Here is an 11,369-nt window from a genome sequence, read left to right as displayed (position 1 = left end):
ATATGATAGAACAAAAATTTGACAACATACGTGTATTCAGTCACTTTGGTGACATGAATTCACTAAGTCATCTAGCTATCCTTGATGCTAATGATATACATTCATTTATGTATGCATAATTATAAATAAAATACATGAACAATAACAAAAGCCAAGCTTAAATGGGTAAAACCCTGGGTCCTCAAGCAGGAACCAGTCTGAAAACACTCTGAATCGGTCTGAAACAGTCCTGAACCGGTCATCCAAGGGTCTGAATTGGTTCTGAACCTTATGAACTGATGCTAAGTATGAACAAAAGTTCATAAAACCCTATAACCATATGCCAAAATCCTTGTATCTTCTTATATTTACTAAAACAGGGTCTTAGCATCTCAGAACCGATGAAAAGCTGGAAAGAACCGGTCAAAAATGACTCTGAATAGGTCCCAATAAGGGCCAAATCAGTTCCTGATCCGGTTCAGGTTAAATAGTGCTTGGACGCTTACTGGATCTGGGTCTGACTCGGTTATAACTGGATCTAGGTCTGACCCGGTTACTAATTGGATTTGGGTCTGACCCGAAATAAATCGAATCTGGGTCTGACACGGTACTAACTGGATCCAGGTCTGACCTGGTAACTAACCGGATTCAGGTCTGGCTCGAAATGGACCAGATTCGGATCTGACCGAGTACTAACTAGATCCGAGTTTGACTCAGTTACTAACCAGATCCGGGTCTGACTCTGTATGAGCCGGATCAGACCCATACCCAAACCTGATCTGATTTCACTGATTAAAATCAAAAAACAGAAACCTGAGGGTTTTTGTTTACAAAAAATAGTGAAAATAGGAAAAGGGTTTACCCATTCGGCCTGTCGGTGACCGATGTCGCCTGTCGGTGACCTGCCTTCCGAAGACCCATGTCGCCTGCTTGGCGACCCGCCTGCCAACGACCCAGTTGGAAAAAATTCCAGTGATCCCAATCTGCAGAGGAACCACAGGAAAAGAAAGAGGGCTTTTTAAACCCCTTTACGGCGATCACCGGAGAGGAGTCTGACAAAACACCCCCCCTTACCCATGGCGGCGATGCATCCTGGTGTCGACAACATCAACTTTCGGTGATGACCCTGATGGAAACCCCCTTCCAACGAAAGGGTTCCATCAACATCCAATCAATCCAGATGTCGGTCAACCAAACGACATGGAGGTCCGACGATAGCGACACTCCAACGATGGATTTGTGCTGTCAGCGATGCCGATGATCATAGCCTCTCAGCGCTCAATGACAGAGGTAGGTAGCAAAAGGGGGTGGGGGGGGGGGGTTAAAACCCCTTTTCAGAGGTTGACGAAAAATGTCGGCGTTGAAACGCGGTGACCCCGACAATGGCTAATCACCTTGCAGCCCGATGGCTACAGGCAAATCTAAACCTTATGGTTTTTTTTACTCTATCGCCCCACGACGATAGTCACCGTCTACCGACGACATCATGTTGCTCCACGGCAACCTGCTGTCGACTGCCAGCAACGTCGCCCCACGGTGACTCCGCTCTACCAGAAAACATTGTCACCCCCTGGCGACAGTCGCCAAAAAAATGCCATCGGGCTCTCACAGTGAAAGCAGGTTGTGGGCCCATAACCCAATGTCGGGTTCTTTCTGCAAGGCACAACAAAACAGAGGGAAAGAATGCGTACCTGAGGTGGCCATCTGAGAACCGAATGATGGCTGGTGGTCGGCGTTGGTGGCTGGAATGGGATGAGCTTCGCTCCTCAGTCGGACTGCATTCCTCCAATGAGCGCAGGCTCCTTCAGTAGTCGGTGAGCAGGATCTCTCTTTCCCTCTTTAGTCAAAAAAATTAGAATTAGGTAAATTTCTATTCTTTTTGTTTTTCTCTTGATACTTGCTTATGCAGGGTTGCTCATGGATACCCTCTTTATAGCTGCAGCAAGGGAACAGATAGGGTAATTGTTCCCTCCCTGTATGTTTATCAGAAGGAACACCAAAAATGAAAGTTACCAAAATGTGGGTAACTGCCACAAATAGTGGCTTATCCCAACAAAAACTAGAACTCCTTGACACTTTCCATGATTTGTTGTTTGTTTCATTCATGGTAGGAAAGAATTACATCAGAATTGCCATGTAAAAACAAATAAGACCTTAGGAATATTTATGCATGAGCACCATTCCAAGGTACCGTCACATAGAAAATGAATAAGTGTAAGGTAGGTGAAGGCGAATGCAGATCCAGTCATGAGCCTTATGACCCTTAGGGCCAGGCTTATGGATGTTGTCACCTGTCTTCTCTAATACATTTTCTCATTTGCCATACAACATATTGACCAAAATACCCCCTCTTTCTTTGTGAATACTAAGATGGATATTGGCATTCAACCTCAAACCCACTACCCATCTTCCAACCTCCCAACACCCTCTATGTAAGAACCACCACCCATCTTCTGACCTCCCAACACCGATTCTGCAAGAACCAACACCCATCTCTCGACCTCCCAACACCTAAATAGCTCTTGTGTTCTCCAACCCTTTAACCTTACAACAGATCCAATCAAAATACCCATTACCACCTTAAACCATGGGATTGCTAGAAAGCCCCAACAATGGAGGGTAGTAGGATTTCAATGGGGCTTTCTGGTGATGTGGTGCTAGACGGTGATCACTATCAAAGGTGAGGGTTTTGCGGAAGCAGATCAGGTCATGCTGAACATGAGCTTTTTGCTCATGCCAACATCGTGGCCGTCTGTTTGCATTTTGGATGAATGCTACGTAGCATATAACTGTTCTGTTGACTTTTTAACTTTTCGAAATACAAAACGGATGGCCACAATGTTGGCATGAGCAAAAAAGCTCATGTTCAGCATGACCTGATCTGCTTCCTGGTTTTGAACATGCAACGTCCCGACACAAGGTGACGTGCAGTAGCTGCTCCTACTAGATCAGCGGAAGCCCAGTTGGTAAATGCTAACATATTTTCTTGAGAGGAACTTGAGCCTTTTCAAATATTTACTAACCTATACAGTCAAACTAAATATGGGAAACCTATCCCTTTCCTATAATAAAGATGATCATCAAAACTGGAAACCTATCCTTTAGAAATGAATAGAGAGAAAAAGATGGTACTCTCAAGCTTTCTTGTCGAGCGAAATAAGCCTAGAATCTACATCCCCAAAAAAATGGAAGGTATCTTTTTGCATTCAAATTTTAGCAAGTAGAATTCCATTTTTTTTAGTTGAAACCAATTTATATGCAAATATAAAAATGAATAATTGCATATTTGGAAACTTATTATCAAATTTACTCACTCTAGTGATGGATTAGGAAAGGCACAAAAACAAGATAAGTCACAGAATTAATAGTCTAATACTATCATACTAGTGTTGGTTTAGGAAAGGCATGCCAGCAGAAAATTTAAATGCACCCTAAAACATAAAACCCTAAGTTTATAAATATCTCATATATTCATTTTAGGGATCTTACACAAAATGCTCTATTGTTGGTGTTTGTTTACCTTTAGTAGGGTCCTCAATACCATTGTTGATGGTGCTGCAAGTTCTCTCAGAAACAACGTCGATGGTGCAATATGTCCAGAGAAGGGAGAGGGCTAGAGGCTGAATGGCTGCACAGGTTGTCGTTGAAAGTTGAATGGCTTATGGCATTGTCGGCAGTCGACACTCTCAGAGCCTGCAAATGACAAAAACCGTTGAGTTGTAATTGAGCTCCGCAATGGAAACCCTATCGTCTCACATAGAGAGAGAAAGAGCTCACAGGCTCACAACCTTGGTGAGTCATGTGCAGGCCGTGTCGTTGATGATGTTGTTCGAAGACTGCAACTTTGCAAAGACTAAGTGGAGTTCAAGGCTTCAAGAGTCAAAGAGAGAGAGAGAGAGGTAATGGGGGAGACGTAGACCTCACCAATCGTAGCCACCTCTGTCTAGCCCGTCGGCCACCACCCCCCTCGTCGTTGCCTGCTGCACCAAAAGGGGGAGAGCCGAAGAGGCGACTCAAGCGAGAGAGGAAGTTCATAGTTTCAGCTAGGGGTGCACGACTCAACTCTAGCTTGACCATGAAAATAAATGAGTCGAGCTTGAACATAAGACCAGGCTCGACTTAGATAAATAAGCCAAGCTTGATCAAGTTGTTGAAATCAATTAAACTCGAAAAGCTCAATTAGGCTGGATATATAGTACATATATATATTTGTTATATGATACAAAAAGTATCTTTACTTTAATGGCATGATTGCGGACTCCAACTGTAAATTATTATATATTTTTTGTTGCCCTTGATGTAAAAAAGGCTTGTGCTTGCTATTTTAGAGGTGGTAGGTTCAAATCTCGCCTCTTGAAATATTTAAAGAATTTACTTTTCTAAATTTGATCAAGCTTGGCTAGCTTGGAGCTCGGAGCCTAGCCGAGCTTGGACAACATTGTTCAAGCTTACCTCCGAGTTTGAGTAATGATATTTTTGGTTGAGCCGATCTTGAACTACCCAAGCTTGGCTTATGTTCATCCCTAGTTTCATCTTAACCCTAAGCCCTAAAATCCTTTCTAACAAGGTTATATATAGATACTACTGAATCATTGATCATTTTAAGATTAATGGTTCATATTTAACTCATATATCTTATGTATATTAGAGCAGTGGGAGGCTACTCGATTACATCCCTACTATATGTTACCCGATTGCTTGGGACCATCAATTTTTTGGCATTTTTTTGAAATTATGACCTTATATATGTGTTCAAAATGATTGATTTACTAGAGATTGACACTTGGATCATTTAATTCTTATGCATGGATAGGTTTTTATACGGTTCAAAAAATAACATTCTATATTTTTTATAAACTTTTGAGGCTTTAAATACAATTTTCAACTAAATAAATATTTCGTATGCGAGTGGCGGTAATGTGGACTATCAATGATTTTTCGAAAACATAAACAATGTTATATTTTCAAGAATGAAGAGTCATAATAGTCACGTCTTCTTTCAGCAGTTACTTTCTATTACAGTTCACAAATATCTAAAGATGACAATCACACTGCCTTTAATACATCTAAATGATATGTTCAGACTATTGTGTGCAAGGACATTGATAATAGATACTTTAACAAAGATAAAAGAAAATATTTCAGTAATCTTATGCGCTTTGGAGAAGATATTTTTACCTGCATTTTTTATCATCATAGTTCACCTAGCCATTCATCTGTCATGTGAAGCCAAACTTACTGGACCAGTACAATATCGTTGGATACATCTGATTGAGAGATTCCTTAATAGATTAAAGCGAATTGTGAGAAACAAAGCATGGTCGAAAGTTTTCATTGCTGAGGCGTATATTTTCACAGGATGTGCAATCTTTTGCTTACAGTATCTTAGTGGTATTGATGCTAGATTTAACCGTCTGGATAGGCATGATGATAGGTCCAACACGACAACGATACTTGGTTTGTCTGTATTCTCACATAATATTCACGTGAAAGCTGGAGGCGGTTCACCGATTATACTTTCATATTCGAGACGTGCGAGAGTTTATTAGTATGTATTGGACAACTACGTTGAATGTGAATCATATCTAATAGAATACAACCAAATAATCCACAACTTGTGCAATAATGTTCAACAAGCTACAATATGAAAGTGAGTTCGTAAGTTGGTTTCTATAGAATTATGAGGACACACCTTCAGAATTATGAAGTCTTGTAAGAGGACCTGAGTGTGAATCACAGTCCTACCAAACTTTTGATGTGAAGGGTGTTAGGTTTCATACATAGTCATAAAGTCAAGACCGTAGGTATCAGAATAATGAGGTGAAGATCTCGTGTGAAGGCGATATAGGGAAGCCTAATGTATAATATTACAGTGTCCTAAAAGATATTATCAAAATGAAATAATAGCAAACAAAATTTGGTTTATATGTTTAGATGTGATTGGTTTGATAATAGGTGCATGCATGAGAATAAATACTCTACATGTATCAACATGTCTCATAGAGCATACGTGAATGATCCTTTTATTTTAACTTTTCAAGCTAAGCAAGTATTTTATATTATAGATCTCATAATTAGAGAAATACATATAACGCAGTAGATAATACCAAAAAATATGTATGAGATTCTATCATCTTCAGTTGAACAGAATGAAAAATAGAACAACGATGTGTATCAGGAGGACAATTGAGGAAGTGTTCATTCATTACCATCGACAAAGATTTTATACCGTTACACCGAGATGATTTTGATGATGATTGAAAAATAATATTTATATGTATGATTCATCATGACAATATCAATGTTATGAGAAAATCTTATTTAGCACTTTGTTGTGATATGTTCTGATATTGTAGGGCATTTAAGAAACTGCAACATGTTTTCATCACAAATAGAAAAGGAAGACCTATGTTGCTAGAAAGTCTTAATTGGTTGGTGAACTTATGACTAGACTCAGAATTTGATATAAGTGCAGTTGAACATCTACGTATTAATGTGTTCATAAAGTATCTAGGGTCACAATGTAAGTACATGTGTTATTGCTCTGTTTATATTTTTATATTTGTATGTAATATGACCAATACAATATCAAATTTAATATTGTTTTTGTATGATAGTGAATATTCTTGTATGATTCAATTTGATATATTGTAGTCCGATATAATATTGTTTGCATAAAATTAACAGATATTGTTATCTCCACGATGAGGACGTGTGCATTCCTCCTCCTTCAGGATCACTTCACCACCCGATAAGATTGAAAATAGATCACACTTAGGTGATACTTCATTGGAAAAAGATGAGCTCTCCCTAACACCACATTCCACTGCAACTCTAGAGTCATCCATGAAGTATTTCTTTAGTATAATTAAAATTTTATTGATGTCATTGCTATTAATATTTGCAAGTAAATACAAATGAGCAATTATAGGTTCTTCTCAGCGTAAACATGAGAAGAACAAATGTGTAGTGCACCTGTAGCAACTAAAGCAACGAAAGACTTCAGTAACTGTCAAGTCTGGGTCGTGTGGAGTGGTGGGCAAGGGCGCTTCACAATTCTGTAGGAGACTTACGTGCATCGTCAAGGAAAAGGCCAAACTCATTCACCAGTCATGAATAAAGGTCTCAGAGAACAAGAAGACGTTGTTGCATGAGACAATTTTTGTAAGTATATTGCTTTACTATATTTTGATAAAATAGATTAATCCATAAAAATAGTGTTAGTATTAACTATTTTTTTATAATTTGGTGCAGACAAACTTTACTTTAAACGAGTGATCATCGTGTTGCCATAGATAAGCAACTTCAACTATCATATAAAAGAACACGAGAAATGTCCTACAAGCATTATAAGACGTTTCAAAACTGCACCGAAGCAGAAGGACATCCTTCCAAGAGAATCAACTATGAAGCATGAAAATATCAATGTAACTTTTTCACCGAAAGCTATTGGACGATAAATATTGAATATAAATTTATAAGTAAATAAATATTTAAATTTTTATATTTTCATCTACTAATTGATCTTCGTTTGATTACCAGATGTCCAAGAAAAAATCACTGAACAAAGCCCAACAAATGGTGCAACATACCACTGGATCATCTTCGTACCTCAAGAAGTTTTATATGAGGGTAAGTTTCTTATTCTCTAAGTTTATTTTTTTTTATATAGTAATATAGTGTTAAATATGTTTGATGTAATATATTCTAAATTTGTTTTTTACAAACTCATGAGGGAAATGACCGACGGCAAGTGAGTTCTACTTAGAGACGCACGCCGATTCAGATCGCAAGACATTTGCCTGCAATGAAGCATTAGAGAACTATATAAAAAACTCACACTTTTTAGTGACACATTCATTAATTCTATTTTATACATTATTTTTAGTTATTGATAACCAATTATATATCATCAATGTGCAAAACAAACTGTGATATGTAAAGATTGAAGATGATGAAACATGTTATTCACGAGGCATGTCGATGTTGCAGTGAGAAGTCTTTGCAAAAGTCCTCAAGGAGTGGTCTGGACATGTGAGAAGAATTAATGCATTTGCCATTCCATCCAACGACAAAAGCTAAGTTTTAGAGTTATCTTCTTAGTTGGAGGCGACATAGTTGAAGCTCGAACGACCCAAACATCAACAACAACGAGAGAGAGAGAAGAACAAAGGATGAACGAGTTGCAACTTAGACAAAAACTTAACCGAAAAATAGAAGAAAATAGAAAGTTCAAAGATGACATGTTGAATATAGTGGTGTTGCTCAACCCAAACCCCCCATCCTAGATCTCTTCACGATTTTGGTATGCCCCATTTCCTTATCATTTCTCTCTCTCTCTCTCTCTCTCTCTCTCTCTCTCTCTCTCTCTATCTATATATATATATATATATAGAAAGAGAGATATAGATAGAGAGAGAGAGAGAGAGAGAGAAATGAGTCTGTGCTAAATGAAATATGCTAAATCAAATATGCTTGTCTTCTCAAAAAATACATGAACCCAACTCTTGTTGCTTGCTCGTCAAGAGAGATGACCCTCTCTTACGGTGGTGAGGATGACTCTCGTCATCTCTCTCTCTCTCTCTCTCTATATATATATATATATATATATATATATATATATATATATAGAGAGAGAGAGAGAGAGTAATGGGTATGTGCTAAATGAAATATGCTTTTATATTTATATTTACCATCATGTGAAGCTGCTTGTCTTCTCAAAAACTAATTAAGTGTGAAATAATGTTACCTAATTTGATAATAGAATTGGTTTTTTGAAATACTCTTATTTACTTATTTATTTTTTATGGCATTGTTGTGAAGACAGTAAATGAGTCACATTCCTCTCAAGGCATGTTCAACTTCGACTACAAGGTCAACCTCTATCAAGTGCTTTATTGGCATATCTTAAATTATTATTAATGTATAGCAAGTGAATAATATTTTGGTGTGTTTTCATATTTACTTGAGTGTTTGTTATTTTGAGCATTATGTTCTTAATAGTTGTCATAGGTACTAACATGCTATTTTATTTCTTTATGGCAAGGAAACAAAGAGAAGTGGGATTAATTCATTTGCACATGAAGCTCATTGGTTGATTAATTCACTATTGAGTGAGTCCATTAGGTGAGAGATTCTAGCCAATTATGTTAATGATTGGTCAACTTAAATTTTTGTTTCTATTAATAAATATTAAAAGCTATCATATACTTTCATTTGACTCTGTAATTGTAATTGTTTTAATTGTTACTGTTTGAGTGATTCCATTTGCATTGTTATTGTTTGAATTTTGTTGAATGTAATATTTAAATTGTTATTGTTTGAGTGATTCCATTTGCATTGTTATTGTTTGAATTTTGTTGAATGTAATATTTAAATTGTTATTGTTTGAGTGATTCTATTTACATTGTTATTGTTGAATTTTGTTGCATTGTTATTGTTTCATATGCAACTTTTATAAAAAAAAATTAACACTAATATAAAAAATTATTTTTGCAGGTTTAAGGCTTATAACGTCGACATTCCTTAGTCCTCGTTATAGGTCTTAAACCCGTCATATGTTTTATAACGGTGACTAGTCGCCTTTATGAGCTATCACAATGACATTTCTGTATCGTTGTTATAGGTCTTAAACCCGTCATAGCCTATAATAGAAACTTCATGCTTGCGGTTATCGACTATAATGAAATTCGACTATAATAAAATTTAATTCTCTCCATTATCTCCTATAGCTGCAACTATGAAGTCACCATTAAAGCTTAGTCATCGTTATAGGTTCATCGCCCTTATAAATTAAGATGTTATTGAGATGTATCCTTTAACGACAACCTATAATTGTCCCTGTTATTATTCAATAGAAGCCAAAACTAGACGACCACTTTTCATAGTCATTATAAGTCTATAACAGCAACAACAACAAAAAGAGCAATAACGGTGCCTTTTGTCACCACTATTGACCTTCATCCATGTAGTGTGTTTCTTAAGTATATTAAACACCTACCCATATTAATATATAAGTCCATCATGATTACTGGTCAAAATGTGCATCATCTTGTAAGGACACATATACACACACATATTATTGTGTGAAGTCTTTTCATCGCTACAATAAAGAAAGAAAATAAAAGAAAATTGCCAAACAACAAAATGCATGTATATGGCAAAATATTAAATGTTTATCATAATTAATCAATTCAATCTCATTCATTTGTTCCTTTCAATAGTAATGGAACATGTGCCAAGGTTCATCCAAATTTGCGAGGGTGCGTTTGATTGCACTAGGATCTCAGATTAATGGATTTCTTGTTCAACCCTCCCACTTTCAAGGGAGGATCATGTGCAATGTGATTGCACACTTTTGATGTGCTGCTCACCTGATCACCCACGATCTTTTAATCACATTGCACCTGATCTGACTTCTCCCACTTTCTCCCTGGGACTAAAAATCCATGGTTTAGTGTTGTTTTGACCGTTTGATTGGAGGTCAGATATATCCTACCTTATTCAAGCGTCTGCATATCTTTGGGTGCAATCAAAAGAACAAAAGTTTTTCTTGGTCGAACTTTGGGTTTAGCTTGAATAAATTCCCAATGCATCCAAGTCAACAATGGTCACATTTTTCATGTTCCGTCTTTTGGTACATGTAAAGAAAATAGAGCTGCAAATCCCACCTAAATTGTGAGATTTCTGCATTGTATAACTGAAATTTTGTTAGATTTGGAACGATCATGGTCGGTCTAGTTGGATCAATGCCGTCATAATTAAGATGCACAACAATGTTTGGATATATATATATATATTAATGGGTAGATGCTAAACTCATTTGGTGCTAAATGGATTTTTCAGGCTTTTTTCATTTTATTTTTAAATTCTAACCGTACAGATGTGATTTATATACTTGATTTCATAAGGATCAGCTCTTGAAGCTATTGATTCCAAACACATGAGTGAGTTTTTATAAAGTTCAAAAAATCAACGGTCCAAAATCTTTGTAAATTTTAGAGGCTCCAAACATCATTTTTTTCATAGAAAACACATGATCCAAGCATAAATTTTTAGTAAATCGACCATGCCCAACATATTTATAGGACCGAACGGCATAAAAAGCACCGAAAAAGCTGAAAAACCCATTTAGCACGCTGTATAGTACCAAATAGGTTTAGCACGAACCCATCTTCGTGTATATATATATATATATATATATATATATATATATATATATATATATATAAGCCCAACCCTTTAATCTTCTCTATATGAAAATACATAGATTTACCCATTTTTATAAGATTCATTACCGTAGGAACATGATCATAACCGGATCCAGGACTAGGCTCGAGTCTTCCACCAAGTCGTGCAAAGTCCATTTAACTATCAGTAAAGCACTCGTG

The sequence above is a fragment of the Nuphar pumila genome, chromosome 1 (genome assembly GCF_984573655.1).
Source record: "Nuphar pumila chromosome 1, dmNupPumi1.hap1.1, whole genome shotgun sequence".
Taxonomy (NCBI): Eukaryota; Viridiplantae; Streptophyta; class Magnoliopsida; order Nymphaeales; family Nymphaeaceae; genus Nuphar; species Nuphar pumila.
This window is presented reverse-complemented; position numbering follows the sequence as displayed.